The 18,192-nt window shown below is 48.9% G+C and overlaps 1 pseudogene; it reads right to left on the minus strand.

Moving 5' to 3' along the window:
- Nucleotides 1–16,783, minus strand: part of LOC112106105 — a 31,431-nt pseudogene extending 14,648 nt beyond the window's left edge.
- Between the last annotated feature and the right edge of the window lie 1,409 nt (nucleotides 16,784–18,192).

Consider the following 18,192-nt stretch of genomic DNA (forward strand, 5'->3'; position numbering starts at 1 on the left):
GGCATGGGCCAAATCATTGAATCCCTCTGTGTGTGTGTGGGCTATGACCCTTCTGTATTCATGGCCCTTAAGGCTTCATGTCCCTCCCTGGTGGACTTGTTCCTCTCCACTTGCTAATGCAGGTTAGTCAAGTGATAAGGGCACTTACGTTTCCATCTCTCTGGGAATGCTAACCACTCCAAGGGCCTGACGGGCCATCTCCAAAAGTTTGGAAGGCTCCAGCTCCTGGAGGACAACACCAGCGGTCTTGGGGCTCTTCGTGATGCCTTGGGCAGAAGCACAAGGGAGCAGCTCTTTGGAGGCAAAGGGAGACAATGACAGGACTATAAAGACGGGGACACTCGAGAGAAGTTTTGCCAAAAAATCCCAGGAGGCAGCATCGATGTACTGGGCTTCATCGATGATGAAAATCAGTGTCGCTTCTTCCGCTGCCTGAAAATGAGACCAGAGCGTTAGGCCAGGCTTCAAGTGGAGAGAAAAAGAGCCAGGACAGACCAGACAGGGGTTTGCTTCATTTCTTTAAGTTGGGTATTTTTAATTGACATCAGTTCAACTCTCCACTGATTCCCCCTTGCACCTGTTGAGCCTGAATGTTAAAACTCCTCAAGCTACTTCCTCGGTTAGTGTAAATCAGCGTAGCTCTGTTGAAGTCGATGTTGAGGTCAGGTTAAACCAGGTGAAGATCTGGCCTCATATTTCTAACCCAGCATTTAACTGGTAAGGAGCCGAACCTTTTTATCTTGGGTGGGGGAAGCTCCAAGTCAGAAAATCTGACCAGTTTTCAAGGCAGGAACAAGCGCTATGTGAGGTGATTTTCAAGAGCACCCGGCTGATTTAGGAACACAAATCCCAGTGACTTCCAACAGGACTTGTGCTTCTAAGCCACACAGCTGCTTTTGAAAATCCCAGCCCATGTATTCAGGAAGGGCCTCCACAAAGCATCTCAGGTTCAGGGAAGACACCCCTATTGAGTCTTTGGGGAAGATAGTCCTAGTGGATGGTCATCTCAGCCCATTAAAGTAAAGCTGTTTGCTAGCCGTGCCTTTGTAACCCACTCAGGGTGGTGCTCTGTACCCTCTAGTGGTGGGCTGCGCCACATACAGAGGTTGATGAAACTTCTACAGCCATAGGTGGCAGAGCTGGATCTACACTCAAGCAATAGATGCTCAACCCATGTTCTATCCACACAGTTGATGACCTATCCAGGGCACGGTTTAACACCTGCAAGCCCAACCTCACACCTGTACCTAGTTTGGGATGTCTGTTCACCCCATTTATCTGGTGATGGAGTTCGCTCACCTTCCACAGGACTCTAAGGAAAAGCATTTCCTCTTCTTTTTGCTTTGTCTCATTGTCCATGTGAGAAACCTCAGCTGACATGGGGAACCGGTCAGGAAGACACCAGGATAGTTAGCAAGAGACATAGCATGCTTGGGAGTTAATGCACATTAGCAGAAAAGCAGCCAAGAAGAAATTTCCAGTGCAGCAAGGCGTACATACCTTCCTCGTCGCCTTTTTTTTTTTTTAAATAAACCTTTCCCTGTGGAGACTTAATGGCTCAGGATTTGTCCTGGGACACGCAATGGAACCCTTTGCTTTCTAGGCCAATGGCTTGAATTTGACCCATGTCACTATGATGTTCCCATCTGGCCACTGCTTGGTGAACTACATTACATGCATTTGCTGGATCTTAGTCCAATACTTAGTGGGCAGTTATCCACATCACAAAAGTCATCACCCACCAGTGGCATCGCCGCTGTCCGTCAACGGCACACAATGATGGAATCAGCAAGGAGTTTCTTCTGCATGCTTTGAACTCCCTCCCTCACACCCATTTGCCTTGGGCTGGATTACTCCCCACAAGTAAGAGATTGGATGGAAAATTTGTTGAATTTCTCCTCACCAGGTCTCCTCCAATGCTCTGTAAGGGGTAGGAGCTGTGCCCACAGAGTAAGATTTAGCCTCAATGAGCCTGCATCATAACGGCAATGAGGGTAATCTCAGGCAAAGGTGAACAGAAGGTTGCCTAATTCCGAGCTCACAGCACATCAAGGGGGTTTTGAATTCTTTGATATCAATGGATGCTCCAGACAAATTCAGGGAAATTTAGTAGCCGTATCCAATGTACCGGTCAAGTCCCATGTAGAACAGTGAAAACGTCTTGGCTTTCTGATTATTTGGAAATTTGATCCTGCCCACAATTTTGACATTTCTGCCAATGAAATTCAAGGCAAGGATGAATGATGCTGAGACATGAGCCTGACAAAAATGAAGGAATCAACTGAACCTCGCTCCTTGTAACTGGCTCATGCACAAAGTGGTTACACCTCACTGGGTCTTCTCCCAGAGAGCAGGTGCTTTCCCCATTACCTTCACAAGGAACTGATTATTGAGGAGGCAGTAGAAGGTCTCATCCCACAGCCCAGTGAGCTTGCTTTGGAAGATGTCTTGTCTCTTATAAGGTCTACAGGCATCGATCCTGAAGACTATGGCCATAAGTGATCAGATAGCATAGAAGGACTCCTGGATATCTACTTTGGACAGCTCTAGTGCTATTACCCTGTGTTGAAAATTATTATTATTATTTGTATCATGGTAGCACCAAGGAACCCCAGTCACAGCCCAGGACCCCATTGTGCTAGGCGCTGTACGAACACAGACTCAAAGGCCTCATTCTATAGAGGGTCCTCTGAGCAGCTTGTGAAGCTGCTTCTTAGAGACCTGCCCCCAACCTTGATTAGAAGTGTCTGACAGAAACTGTGTCGGGAGGGCAGGGGAGATGCAGCCTCTTGAGTGGTATACGGGCAAGCTAGCTACACCCAACATAGTACGACATATGATGGTGGTGATCCAGAGATTTTAAACCCTGAAGGAACCATTATGATCATCTAAATCATAGAATATCAGGGTTGGAAGAGACCTCAGGAGGTCATCTAGTCCAACCCCCTGCTCAAAGCAATCCCTAGACAGACTTTTTGCCCCAGATCCCTAAATGGCCCCCACAAGGATTGAACTCATAACCCTGGGTTTAGCAGGCCAATGCTCAAACCACTGTGCTATCCCTCCCCCTGGTCTGCCTATAACTATAAAACATAACGTTAACAGGGCGCAGGCCAGAGAATCTCACCCACCGATTCCTGCATCAAGCCCCTGACTTCTGTGTTCAGATTTGGAGCTGTTTTGGGGGGGAAAACATTCACTCTTGATTTCATACCCAGCACGTCCTGCTATTCGGGTCTGTTTTTCACTGACATAGGGAGCAATTCTGTCTGCAGAAGCAGCCACAGGGAATGAAAAGAAGCTCACCTAAACTACAGGACAAATAGATGTGGGAGATCACATGACGGGATCACTGGCATGACTGGCAGCTGAATTACTCTCTCCTCCAGTGTTGGCTCCTTGAGGGGATGGGGATGGTATTTTATCCATGATAACAGAGCCCTCACTGGTGAGACCCAGATACAGGTGAAGGTACTTCACGTGGCATTTTGTCACTGGACATGTGCTCAAGCACTCCAGCCTGAGCTCACACGGCGGCTCACTGAGAGCCACTGAGTAAGTGATTACACTGAATGGCTGCGGTGGTATCATGATGAATACACATTGAAACCATCGTTCGTGACACCCACCGGAAGGGTTGATCTGGCTCCATGGATGAGATTGTTGTGGGGAAGAGGCTCTGAGAGAGACAAAAACACCCTAGCAAATATCTTCCCCTGAAACTCAAAAACAACTGCCTATGAGGTTAAGATAATTATCTAACTACACATAGATAAGACCCTGCATTATGCTAAGGGGTGTATTACGTCTAGGATACACAAGTCAGGACTGAGGAGCCTTTGCAGAACTGTGCGGTGACCCAAGACTGGAATAGGGATGCTACGAAGCAAAGTTAAGAGAACTGACCTGTGATTTTCCTCTCTGGCTAGGTAGTCTATTTCAGCAATTAACCGACTTTTTCCATAGCCTGTAGAGCCTTCGTACATAACAACACGGCCTTCTTTGTGTCTCACAAATCCTTGCAGTGCAGCCTGGAAGATTTTGATCTCTTTCTCGTGACCTTTCAAGAGGAAGGTGTTTTATAGACAGTATATTAGGGTATAAGACATGGTTCTTCCCAGCCATGCAGGGCTGGAAGTGGCTGTCTCTAGAATTCTACTTCATACGCTGGTCTTAGGGGGTTGCTCAAAGCAACAAGAAAAAAAAACCCCACCAACATGCCCTAGGCCTAAGTAAACCCGCTCTGGAGTGTGTCCAGCTCAGAGGCCAGGAGGAAGCGCTCTGGGCCTGAGTTCTAATCCTACATATGGCATTGCGCTGTGGTGTCATCAAGCAGACGAGCTAGCTTGTGAATTGTCCTCTCTCGTTTTATAGGTTGCACCTCTGTCTCAATCACAGGTGCCTTGCAACCACTTGGGCTGCTGGCCTACAACCCTTTAGCTTGCCTGCAAAGACAAGCATTGGATCTGTGGACACATGGGAACAGGAGAGGGGGGAAATCAGAGCTGATCTTTTGCTTTAAACAAAAACATATGGCTATTATTTTCCCTGATGTTGTTAGATGGCAACTCCCCTTCCTATTTATCCCTATGTCCTTCCTCCCACCATTGCATCCCTTCCTGACTTTCACGGATGTTCTGCACATTATTAAAACTGTGCCAAGAGGATAGATCCACCTACCCAGCAAGGGTCGATTCCCATCCTTCTTCCTGGTAAAGCCTGACTTTCCAAACATTCTAAAAGGAGGAAGGAAGACAAGAGTCAGTGATCACCTATCTGGACTATCATACACTAGGTAAGAAATAAAGAGAAACAGAAAAAAGAATTTCAGAAGATCTATGAACCCATCTGGCTGCCCAGAGGCGAAATGAAAGAGTTAGATAGGCTCATTCATTTGCTGCACCAGCCCATTCTTAATCCCAGTGGAACTGTAGGTGGTTGGAGGATATTTCAGGCAGTCGCTTGGATAAGGACAGTGGTTCTCAACCTTTTCCTTATCAGAACTCCTTCCATCTAGCTGGGAACAAGTCAGAACCCAGCTTCTATTTAGCAAGATGGGAAGGGCAGGGTGGTCACTACCATCTATGCCTGTTTGCAAGCTCTCTGGGGTTGCTGATCCCGGTTAAGAATATTCAGCCTTTGAGTTAACAGAATTAGATTTTCCCTTCTCTCTTGCTGGTGCTGGAAGGAGCACATAGGAGTGACTTACGAGTTTCTCTTTCTGCCGAGATATTCATAGGTTACCCCAGAGCTCACAGCATCGCTCGTCTCCTTCTCCGGAAGCTTCTTAAAAAAACAGCCGGGCAACCCAGATATTGAATAAATCTCTTCATCACATGAGATCATCCCTGGATAAAGCGTCAGCATCCTGGAGGCCATCTTAACCTTCGAGCCAGTGACTGCGTCAGGAATAGAGTATGGGGAAAGGCAGTGAGCAATCTAACGAATTCTCTCTCTCTCTCTCACACACACACACACACACACACACATACACACCCCACAGCAAAGTCCTATCCTACCTGTATATTCTTGCCTAGAACGCATGCCAGCAACTCCACAGAACGCTAACCCGCTTGTAATCCCAATGGAAACAAGCCTAAAATACAGTAAGAGCAACATGGAATCAGCCGGCCCCTGCTAACACGCTCCATAGCTGTATCTTCCTCACCCTCTTTGCTTTAGTAGTGATCTAGACTCACGACCGGGCTTGCCACTACTGTTTTGGGCCTGTGATAAATGACTGGCTCCTCCACTGGCCAATTAACACTCAGTCCCCGCAATGTCATGAAGCACTTTCGTTCTGTGCTGATCTCAGAGCAATGGCAATTTTCACACCACTGGCAGGCTGGTGATTGGGGATGGAACGGCACTGGAGAAATATTATCCCAAGTAGTAATCAGCTCTTTTCCAGAATCAAACTTTACCCAGTGAACATCCAGAATTACAGTGGTAAATGATAAAAAAAGAGAGTTTTGGAAGAGATATAAACCTTCCTGCATCGAGGTACAAGCCAATCTCTAATTAATGGGGCCAGGAAGAAGCTTTCCCTTTGAGCAGATTACCCCATGATTGCAGGGCTCCTGCACCTTCTTCTGAAGCAGCCAGTGCTGGTCACAGTCAGAGACAGACTACTGGACTAGATGGATCCCTGATCTGATCCAACCTGGCAGTTCATGTGTTCCTAACACATTTACTTTCAGATATTTTCCTTGTTATTTCTGGTTGTCAATACCCATGACAACCTGTATCGCTGTACAACTCCCACTTGTGACCAGCACTGGAATTAAGTCATGACCAAGTCCCATTTTCTCAAGCAGCGGTCAGCGTGATCAACGATGGGAGAATAAAATGAATGAATGTTTCTCCCAGACCCCTGCAAGTCTTGGCAACTCAATTCCAACAGTGCATTGGACCAAAGAACAAAAGAAAAACACAACTGACAGGGTGAGTGACATGTTCCTTTTCAGTGGCTGGTCCACTAGAAGATAACAGCCAACTACTGCTACCAGCTAACGGCGTTACTCCCTTAGCTCAGTTGGTAAAAATCAGTGCTGTAGTGCTAAAGATCCCAGGTTGGGAGCCTGCTGATGACCCAGGCAGAGGGACATTGCACTTACTCAATTTTCATGAGATTCTTAGAGCAGAAATTAGAAATGCTCATTGCACTATCTAAGGCATGGGTGCTCTCCTCCTCCTACCACCAGGCAGCCCAAGGCACACAGAAATGTGCAGCCCTGTATTGGAGGACAGAAAAGGAGGAGAGGTTAAAAGTAGATTAATAAGTAACCCAAGTATTCCATTAAGGATATGCCAGAGGGGCTCAACCCAGTTGTGCCTTCAAACATCCAAGACTTCCTTAGATGCTTGAATTCTGAAAAGCTACAGGCATGATGCATTTTGCATACGGTTACAAAGAGTTTGTGAACAAAGGGGGCTGAGAAAAAGGATGGTCCTTTGATTACAGCTGGGCCTTAACAGATCTGGGTTTGATTCCCAGCTGTGCCGCAGACTCCCTGTAGAAAACAAGGGTGATGATGTTTCTTTTCTCCCGTCCGTTATCTGTCAGGACAATAAGCTCTTTGGGGCAGGGACTATTTCTTACCATGCGTATGGCCAGCGCCCAGCACAAATGGGCCCCATATCTTAGCTGGCACTTTTATGTGCTGCTGTAATACAACTAAACAACCACAATGGTAAAAGCGCTGCTCAGGCCAAAAGCACCAGGTATCCCACTTGCTCACAAACATCAGTTGGTTCTTACTATTGGACAGATGCCACTATTTGAGATTTTTTGTGCCTGGCTGGCAGCTGAATGGGCCCCACCCATGCCACCCTAGTGGGCATGCCTCTCCCTAATTCCCACAGTGATCCTTACGCCTGCTGGGTTGCATCTCACAGAGCGGCTAAGCCCTGCTTTACTCACTTTGCCATATGTGGAGATTTGGATAATTTTGCCTCTCCAGCCCTCCATGATACCAGAGATGCTCACAGTGGCATCCTGGACCAATTTGCACAGCTCTGTCACTTTTGTGCTCTCGTGAAATTGCAGCTTGACAGAGACCACGGTTACCAGTCGAAGTTCAGATACAAACGCCAGTGGCTGATTGTCGTCGATCTGGAAAATAAGGAACATGAGGGAAAAGACTCAGTTCCTTCATGCGCCTGGGATTTACTCTCTTCGTTGCCTGGGGTGCGGATTCACTGTGGAGCAGGGGTGGACAAACTACGGCCTGCGGGCCACATCTGGCCCGCGGGACCGGCCCACCCGGCCCCCGAGCTCCTGGCCATGAAGGTTAGCCCCCAGCCCCTCCCCTCCTGTCCCCCTCCCCCACACCCTCAGCTCGCTCGCTCTGCCGCCGGCGCAATGCTGTGGGCAGAGGCGCTGTGAGCTCCTGGGGCAGCGCAGCTGCAGAGCCCGGCCTGACCCGGTGCTCTGTGCTGCATGGTGGTGGTGAGGCATGGCTCCAGCTGGGTGGCGCGGCTGTAGCACCGCCAGCCACCGGTGCTCCAGGCAGCGCAGTAAGGGGGCAGGGAGCGGGGGGGGATGGATAGAGGGCAGGGGAGTTTGGGGTGGTGGTCAGGGGGCGGGGATGTGGATGGTGGGCGGGGGGGAAACAGGGAGTTGAATGGGGACAGGGGTCCCGGGGGGCAGTCAGGAAGGAGGGGGGGTTGAAGGGGGCGGCAGGGGGCAGTCAGGGGCAGGGGTTCCAGGGGCAGTCAGGGGACAGGGAGAAGGGATGGTTGGATGGGGTAGGCGTCCCGGGGGGGCCGTCGGGAATGAGAGGAGGGGTTGGATGGGGCAGCGGGGGTCTGGGGCGGCAGGGGACAGGAGCGTGTGGATGGGGCAGGGGTCCCAGAGGGGCCGTCAGGGAACAGGGGGGGTTGGATGGGGCAGGAGTCTCGGGGGGGGGGCATATAGGTGGTGGGGTTCGGGCCACAACCCCCTCCCCTAACCGGCCCTCCATACAATTTACAAAGCCCTCAGGCCAAAATGTTTGCCCGCCCCTGCTGTGGAGGAACAGCACGTATCAGAACAGAAACGTCAGCATCTTACCTTCTTCAGAACATTTCCCAAGACAAACCTCCGCAAGGCCAGCTCGAGCTCATGACTGGAAGCCAGGGCCACAGCCTCTCTCAGCAGGACTAGGAAAGGAATTTATATGGTTTAAGTCAGCGGTTCTCAAACTTTAGCAACCCGAGGACCCCCATTTTGATTTAATTTTTTTTAAAGGACCCCCCAAGCCCTCCGCTCAGCCCCAGGCCCCGCCCCCACTCCACCCCTTCCCCCAAGGCCACACCCCCACCCCACCTTTTCCCGCACCCACTCTACCCCACCCCCTTCTTCCCGCCCCCTCCCCTGAGCATGCCCTGTCCCTGCTCCTCCCCCTCCCTCCCAGTGCCTCCTGCACGCCGCTGAACAGCTGTTCCCCTGGCGTGCAGGAGGCGCTGGGAGGGAGGGGAGGAGTTGAGGGAGGGAGGGGGAGGAGTTGATCAGCATGGCTCGTGGACCCCCTGGAGTACCCTCCGCAGACCCCAGTTTGAGAAATGCTGGTTTAAGTTAGCGAGTGGCAAAGGGGAGAAAAAGGCCTCTCCCTATTCCAGGGATCCTGCATTCTTGTTGGCTCGGATGCTGAATGCGAGGATCTCACCTTCATCATTTGGATAATGCTGTAGATGGTCTATGCACTTTTCAAAGTGTTCATCAAAATCAAGTGGATGGAAGATCTTTAGGTATCGCAGCTGAGTACAAAGAAAAAATTATAGCCAGAGTGTCATTTCCCCAAAGTCTGCTCAGTAAAAAATACATCAACAGAAGGATTTCAGCAACCCTAGATCTCATCCTTCACTATGGTCATCATGCCTAAATTGCTCCCCAAACTAACTTCATCATTCTCACTATTGGCACCTTCCTGGCTATATTCAACCCGCTTGTGCCAGAAGTTAAAGGTTCTGGATTTGCAAAGGGTACGAGCACCTGCCCCTCCCATTGACTTCCCTAGGATTTGTGGGTGCTCAGCTCTCCTGAAAATCAGGCCAAACGGCCCTAGAATGACACTGTCTACTGACCCCACCTGGTGATCATCAGAAATTGGGAAGAACTGCTAGCCATAAAAGTAGAACAGTTGCTTCTTGGGAGTGTTCTGTTTGCTCAGAGGGAAGGTATCTTGCAGCAATTTAACACATGCTCAGCATAGCATGGGGGAATAGAACTCACAATCTTTGGCTGTAAAAGCACAGGCCCTTGCTGACTGAGCTCAAGAAAATGTCCCACTAGCTAACAAAGAAAAGGGAACCATATGAACACAAGCCAGTCTGAAATATCTTGGTTACTGGACTGATCCAAAGCTCACTGAACTCAATGAGGCTCTCCTCTTTTGACATCAATGGACTCCATATTACAGACTCCACTGCATAGTAATTGCAAAAGCAGTATGGGGCTCCTACCTTCATGGCTTTTTGGCCTTTAAGCATTTCTGCTTCTAACACGTTCCGGTCACAGAGCTCCCAGCAGTTCGGTGATAGAATCACTTCACGAGCTTGTGCCAGACTTTGTGCCAGCCTCACATTGTCCACTTGCTGGCCAGTCACCAGCAAATACTGACGCATCTCATCACCGACAATGAGTTGAGACACATGGCCTGCAGACAGCCCTGAAAGGAAAAGAAAAAGACAGTTACCTTTTCTGCAACTGGTGTTCTTTGAGATGCGTTGCTCATGCCCATTCCATATTAAGTGTGTGTGCTCGCCACATGCACTGGTGCTGGAAGTTTTCTCCTTAGCATGTTCTGGTGCCCTCTGGAGTGGCGCCTGCATGGCATGATATAAGGGGCACCACCAGCTCCCCCCAACCTCAGTTCCTTCCTGCTGGAAACTCCAACAGTGGAGAAGGAGAGTGGGTTATGGAATGGACATGAACACCACATCTCGAAGAACACCAGTTATGGAAAAGGTAACTGTCTTTTCTTCTTCAAGTGCTTGCTCATGTCCATTCCATACTAGGTGATGGAGGCAGGTAGGAGTTCACGGACGTGTAGATTGCAACACAGCTCTGCCGAACCCAGCACCGTCTCTGGCCTGCTGAGTGATGGCATAATGCACCGTGAACATGTGGACAGAGGACCACGTCGCAGCTCTACAGATGTCCTGGATAGGGATGTGCGCCAGGAAGGCCGCCGAGGATACCTGAGCTCTAGTCGATTGGGCTCGGACAATCGACGATGGCGGCGGCTCCCCCACCAGATCATAACAGGTCCATATGCAAGAGGCAATCCAGTTGGAAATCCTCTGTGAGGACACTGGAAGGCTCTTCATCCTATCCACTGTGGTGATGAAGAGCTGAGTCAATTTACGGAAAGGCTTGATTCACTCTAGGTAAAAAGCCAGGGCCCTTCGGATGTCTAGGGCATGCAGCCACCTCTCCTCACTGGTCTTGTGCGGCTTAGGACAGAACACCAGGAGGAAGATGTCTATCTTCCACATGAACCAGGACACCACCTTTGGCAGAAAGGCCGGGTGAGGCCTCAGCTGGACCTTGTCTTTGTAGAATACCGTGTACGATGGTTCTGAGGTCAAGGCTTTAATCTCAGAGACTCGCCTCACCGACATCACTGCCATCAGGAAAGCGACCTTCCATAACAGGTGGGAAAGGGAGCAGGAGCCCAGCAGCTCAAAGGCCCGTGAGCCTGGAGAGGACCAAGTTAAGATCCCACTGTGGGACAGGAGTCCGTACCTGCCAGAAGAATCTCTTGAGGCCTCAAGAATCTGACTGTCATGTCATGAGAAAACACCGTCTGGCCCTGAATCTGTGGGTGAAAAGTGGAGATGGCCGCGAGATGCATTCTAATGGAAGTGTGTGCCAGGCCCTGGTTCCTCAGATGAAGCAGGTATTCGAAGATAGACTTTACGGAAGAGCGCGCGAGAGAGATGCCACGCTCGGATGCCCAGCGGGAAAACCTCATCCACTTGGCCAGGTAAGTCAGTCTGGTTGAGGGCTTCCTGCTTCCCAGGAGGACCTGTTGGACCTCATCCGAGCAGGTCCGCTCCTCCTGGTTCAGCCACACAGGATCCACACTGAGAGGTGGAGGGACGTGAGGTTGGGGTGTAGGAGCTGACCGTGGTCCTGTGACAGCAGGTCCGGTCGGTTGGGCAGGGGCCAGGGAGAGGCCAATGCCAGGTTAATGAGCGTGCAGAACCAGTGCTGGCGAGGCCACGCAGGGCCATCATGATAACCTGTGCCTTGTCTCTCTTGATCTTTGCTAGGACCCTGCTGATGAGAGGAATCAGAGGGAACGCGTACATCAGGCTCCCTGACCATGACAGGAGGAAGGCATCGGAGAGGGAGTCCTTGCCCAGGTCTTCCGGTCACTGCGGAGTGACCATGACTGGCTGGCCCAGTGGCCCTCCTCCCTGTGGTGCTAGCCACTGTGCCTCGACGCCGACTTGTCCGATTGAGACGAGTTCCTCCCACGGGACCCCGGGGATCTTCAGCGTTCGGTGTATCTGCATCGGTAAACCGGCGATCTATGCCTCACGCTGCTTGACCTGTACCGGGATCTGGAGCGGGCTGGTTGTCGGTACAATCTCCCCGATCGAGGGGATTCACTGGTGCCGGCGGGAGGGTGACCGTGGACCCCATTCCGCCGATCGGTCGCAGGGCCAGTGCCGAGGCGTTGGAGTCACAATGGGTCAGTCTCGACGCTCCTGCCAGGGGGCGCGTGCCTCCGCAGGTCTGCACCAGGTTACCGGCAAGCCGCACCTTGAATCCTGCTGTCGGTGCCCAGGGTCCAAGGACCTAAGAGGGCTTCTCTGAGGGATTCCCGTCCAGGATCACCTAACTAGAACTAACACTAAGGGTAAATACTAAACTATATACAACTATTTTACAAAGAAACGTTCGTGAGACACACTGAACTAAGCGAAAGCTAGCCAAAGCAGCAGAAGTTCCAGCACTGTCACTGGCGGCAGGAAGGAACTGAGGACGAGGGGAGCCAACGGCACACCTTATACCGTGCCATGCGGGTGCCACTCCAGAGGGCGCCAGAGCCAGTCCCCTACGGATACTGCTAAGAGAAAAACTTCCAGCACTGGTGCATGTGTCGAGCACACACACCTAATATGGAATGGACATGAGCAAGCACTCAAAGAAGAACAGGTTAGTTGCCAGTATGTTTCTTCGGAGCTGAGGTTGCTGTCATGTATTTCTTCCATTAGGCGTCTGTACCGATCTTCAGTCGGAGCTCTAGGCCCTCTTTCGTGTAGCTAAACCCAAACTGCTCCTGCATCTCCAAGCTGCATTTTGCTGCTAAGGTAATGATGTCACTGAGCTGGCTTCATTCTACCTTCCAGAGCACCAGCAACGCATCCCCTGCAGGAGAGAGAGCAGAATGGAAGGGGGCATGAAACAGAGATGGCTCTTTTCATGTATGTGATTTCCAGCTGGTGAGATCCATGAAGGACCTGATCCTGTACCACTGAAGTCAATGTGAGCTTTGCCATTTTTTAACTCCAGGGGGTGGAGAATCAGGCCAAAAATACTGTAATAGCCACTGATGCATTTCAAAGGCATAGAACAATGTAATAAGTACCTGTGAAGTTCAAGATATCGCCTCCGAAACAAAGCACATCTGAGGAACACAGAAAATTAATAAATGAGACAGAATATAATGCCATCTTCATTATATAGCTGCTTTCATCCCAAAGAGCTTTACAAACTATAGATCTACACAAGAACCACTTTGGCATTGCTGAGATAGGGCATAACTGTTTTATAATGCACAGTGGGGGATGGAAAGGGGAAACAGCACTCTCGAGGGATCCAGTGGAGGGAAATTATTTAATATTTGTATTTTGGTAGTGCTGAGAAACCCTGCTCAGGCTTGGGAACCTCGTTGTGCTTGGTGTTGTATGAACATGGAGATTGGGGCAGGGTGTGCATCAAAGAGGAAGACAAGAATATAATTATTCTAATTGGAATTTGGCCAGCACCTTAGGACTAATAGCCCACAAATTCATACTCTTGCCAGGAGAGCTAACCGTCACAAGTGGTCAGGACTCCAGGATTTTCCACTTTCAATCAGTGAACTAATTCTTTTATGGATGTGCCAATTTTTTTTATTGGATGTGCCAATTTGAGCATGTCACCACTGGAGCCACTAACATGCCAGCGAGCAAGAGCCCAAATTTGACTCACTCGCCAATACCACAACCACTAAGAAAAAAAAGCAGGGATTTAGCTATAATAATATAAAGCTATTTTTAAAACACATTTTCAGAAACAAGCCAGCAGGGCACATTATTTACAAACTCCTTGGGGTAGGGATTGCATCTTCTTTAATATATTCCTCTGCAGCAATAGCAGAGCAATGCTGCTAGACCAAGAGTGAACATCTGCTGGCCCACCAAAGTTTCCTGGCTTACGGAGTTAAAAACACCACTTCCACCCTCTGTACAGCAATGGTACGATCATCTTATTTCAGAGCTGGTTTCCCCTAGGACACTAGTAACACCAACATAAGAAGGTTAATACTGTGGGTATATGAAGGTTATGCTAGAGAACTCCCACATAAAACTTAGCAAGAAGTCATGATAAAAAAGATGATAAAGAATTATTAGCAAATAAGAGCTAAACTGCTTGTTAAGCAGAAACATGTTTAAGAGCATGACCTTTTGTTATCGCTGTGTAAGGTTGTTTTAAATCGCATACGTGCTTATTAGATAAAAATATCACAAAAAGCGGGGGAAACAATGAACAGGCAGACGTGACAGGGTATAAAATTTAATAATGATTGGCTGAAGACTTGTTTTGAACCCATGTTAAAGTAGGTCAAAGTTGTTATGCTTCTTTATGGTTGGAAATTTGGGGCACCCTGGAATTTGTAAGACTTGACAACAAGTTGACATTTGTTAGAGATTGGATGACACCAGCTATGCAGCTCAACTGCAAAAAAAATTGTCATATGGGTTAAAGAAGGGAGAAGGAGTCTACATAAAGCCCACCTTGACCCAGTGCAGCCTGGTACTCCAGAATTGGTAAGTTAGTCTTTTCTGTTTGTGCTGTGTTTATATATAATACACAGATTCCTCCTCCAAAGAAAAGATCTGAAACCTCCCTATGACAGAGAAACAGCCAGGTGGTGACACACAATAAAACTAATGCCCCTTCAAAGGCATTAAGGGGAGAGTGGCACCCAACTCCTATTGACTCCGAGAGGTGGGCATCTTAACTGCCCCTTTGAAAGCCTCCTCCAACCCTTTCAAGAGAGAAACTTTCTTCTGTGCCACAAAAGCGACAAATAGTAAGGGGTGTCCATCCAGTTACATTTGATCAGGATGATGATTGCTTTATGATACCTGGAGGGGGCAGTGAAGAGTTAGGCGATACTCCTGGAAGACCACCAAGAAAATAAAGGACCAAATGTCTCGGAAAGAACAGCATTTTGGCAGAACTAAGCCAATCTCCAATTCTGAGGTTCATATAGCCCTGAACAGATACTACCTCTCCCTATAGGTGGAGAGGTGAAGTACTTACGCGCCATTATCCCTTCTATGTAATCGTTGAGCATCTGGGTTAGCTGTTCTGGCCACAGTTCAGGTCATTGTTTGTGTATAGCTTTACAAGGAGAGCAGTTAATCCTGTGACACAAGCAAAGACGGAAGGCCAAACTGTCATCCCGAGGGAGCTTTCAATATTGTCCCAAAGGATAGCAGACTTAACTAGGGAAGGGCTATAAGTTGAATAGTGGCAGGTCTCAGCTATTGCAATCAAATACACTTTCCATTACAAATTATAAGAATAATGTAGGGTTTGTGGCGAGTTTGGTACTTATGAAATAAGTGACTGATAGTGCTGTCTAGAGACATGCATGCACCTGCTATTCCAAGTCATGGGATTCTTTGAAGAGCTCTATTAGTCGTGTTGAGCTTTGTGAGCGCGCCCAGTGGAAGGATTAACATCCACCAAGTCCTAGACGAGGGGTTCTCAAACTGGGGGTCAGGACCCCTCAGGGGGTCGCAAGGTTATTACATTGAGAGGGGGTATCAAACTGTCAGCCTCCACCCCAAATCCTGCTTGGTCTACAGCATTTATAATAGTGTTAAATATATAAATTAAAAACACTTTTTTATAAGAGGGGGGTCTCACTCAGAGGCTTGCTATGTGAAAGGGATCACCAGTACAAAACTTTGAGAACCACTGTCCTAGACTGAAGTTATCAGACTCACTTCTAATCATGATGTTGGACAAATTGAAACCTTCCCATCTGCTCAGTGAAGCAAAGCTGCCTCAGGATGTAGCAGGGATCAGGGCGGGGGACAGGTAGACAGACTGGTTCAATTGGGGGGAAAAGAAAAAAACAAAAAAACAAAAAACCCAGAGACCACTTTCTGCCAGAATTTCACAAGGTCAAATGCCCACTTTGTCTAAAGGAAAACGAAAAGGGATGGAGCCTTCAAGGCTGGGAGCTCACTTACGCAGCTGGCAGAGGGGATAGTAAACAAAAAGGGGTTCTTTTCAAGGACACTCATATAGCACTGAAGAACCTAGATAAATAAGTGCAGAAAACCCTTAAAGGCAGATGCTGACCAACTGATAAGCTCAAATGGTTGCCCCATCCACAAAGGGAGCAGACAGAGATTTGCCACAGGCAGCCCTGCTCCTCACCTGTAATCTCCACGCAGAGCAAGACTCCATTGAAGGTCTCCACGGAAGGCAGCATCCGCAGGAGGGAGTGATTGTTATACACCAGCAGGTCTGGGAGAAGGGCAACCACCATCCTCCCTATCTCCTGAGGAGGCCCACAGGAAACCGATGCCACCTCTACCAGCTGTGGGGTCCGAGTCATTGCCTCCTCCTGTACTCTCTGCAGGGATTCATATGTCACCTTCCCACCTTGAGGGAACCAGTTGAAGCTTCCCCTGTCCCCTTCGCCCCACGGAGGGAATCTGCTCGGCACAGACATTTCCCTCCACTCCTGCAGAGACCAGTTCTCGCCCTCCACACATCCCCTGCTCCTCTCTGAGGGGAACTATGTGATGCCCCCATTGTCCGGAGGGATTCATCAGATGCTGCCATGACCTTCACCACCATCTGAAAAGGCCACTTGACATACCCATCTTCCCCCACTGAGAGGGCTCCCCTGCTAGGCCCACGGCCCCAACCCCCGACTGACTCCTCCATCTTCCCTCTGTGAGAGGACCCTGCCAATGTCCCCATATCCCCAGCTCCTCTCTGAAGGGATCCATCCTGGGTGTTGCCCACCAAGGCTTCCCTCCCATAAGCTGCCATCTTGGTGCCAGAAGCAGCTTCAAACACTCAAAAGTTCTGAGGTGAGTCACCCTTCGTCAGCCAATCAGAATTCCCCACTGGGAAGCCAGGCCCCCTCTCAGGGCCAATCAGAACTCCCCACTGCAGGGCCACACCCCCAACTTCAGCCAGAGTTTCCCCAGCTCATGACCTGTTAGCTGCAAGTAGCCGTTTAACCGTTATGGCTTGTACAGATTAGTCCATCACCCAATCAAGACCCTCTACAAGGCACCACCCTCGTCAGCTGAAAGTCCTTATTCTCCTAGAGAATGGGGAAAGAGAGGGAAAAATAAGGGAATGTCCTCTGTTTCCTGCTCCCTCGTGGTCTGCCCCATCCTGCAGGAAGCTCCCAACACACAGACATCCCTCTCAGGTGCCGCCCCCCCCCACAAAATTAATCAAACAAGACCCTACAGGCACAGTCCAATTATCCTCCACGGCTGCAGGCCATGCTACAGGGAGACTGGCTGCCTGAAGGTGCGGTCACCTGCAGCTTGCTCACAGGCCCCTGGTGTACAGTCTGGCCTTCATCAATATGGCACGCCACCCTACAGGAAGGCCACCTGTTTATAGATGCTGTGAACAGGGCCAGAACTTTTTTGGGGGATGTGCAGTGCAGAGGAAAGGGTCAAAGTCCTTCCAACTGCCCTGCAACTGCTCAACAGAAAAGTTTAAAGATAAGAAAAAGCAAAAACCAGGAGCTCAGAGTTTATAAATTTTTTATTCGCTGGATAGTGTACACAGTACTTACAATTGCATCTATTAAAGACAAAATACACTTGAAAAAAATGCATCATATAAAAAAAATTATAAACTTTTGAACTATTTACAAACGTTGCCTTACGTTACACAAATCTCAATACCTTCCCCCTCACCCCCCCATTCACAAAGTAAGAAATTGACTTTTTAACATGCAAAAGCCTTTGAAAAACTATTTAGCATCACTTAGGGATCATTTCCCACACCCCATTCTACACTTGTATAAAACTGGTTTTGATAGGTTCAATGCTCCAGTGCTTTAGGGGTCAACCGACCAAGCATCAAGTTCTCCTCATACCCATCATTATTTCTTTTATCCTGATCTGTCCTACTGTACTGTGCTCCCAATCTGGAATTTATGTCCAAATCTAGCCAATACACAAGCTAGAGTTCTTACATCCACTTACTACAGGCTTTTATCTCACAGCATCTCCAGTTTTATAATTTATTTGTAAAAAGAGCTTCAAATCTTTTTGTAACATGGTGCTGAGATCTTCAATCTCACTGAGCAAATAAAGGCCTTCAGAAGTGTGTCACTGAATACAGGAAAACCAAAACAAAGAAAAGGTATGACACTAACACCCAGGCTTTCACACCACTGTATAAAACTTACCTACAAGAACTCTCAATGT

The sequence above is a fragment of the Terrapene carolina genome, unplaced genomic scaffold (genome assembly GCF_002925995.2).
Source record: "Terrapene carolina triunguis isolate 2854851 unplaced genomic scaffold, T_m_triunguis-2.0 Scaffold197, whole genome shotgun sequence".
Classification (NCBI taxonomy): Eukaryota; Metazoa; Chordata; order Testudines; family Emydidae; genus Terrapene; species Terrapene triunguis.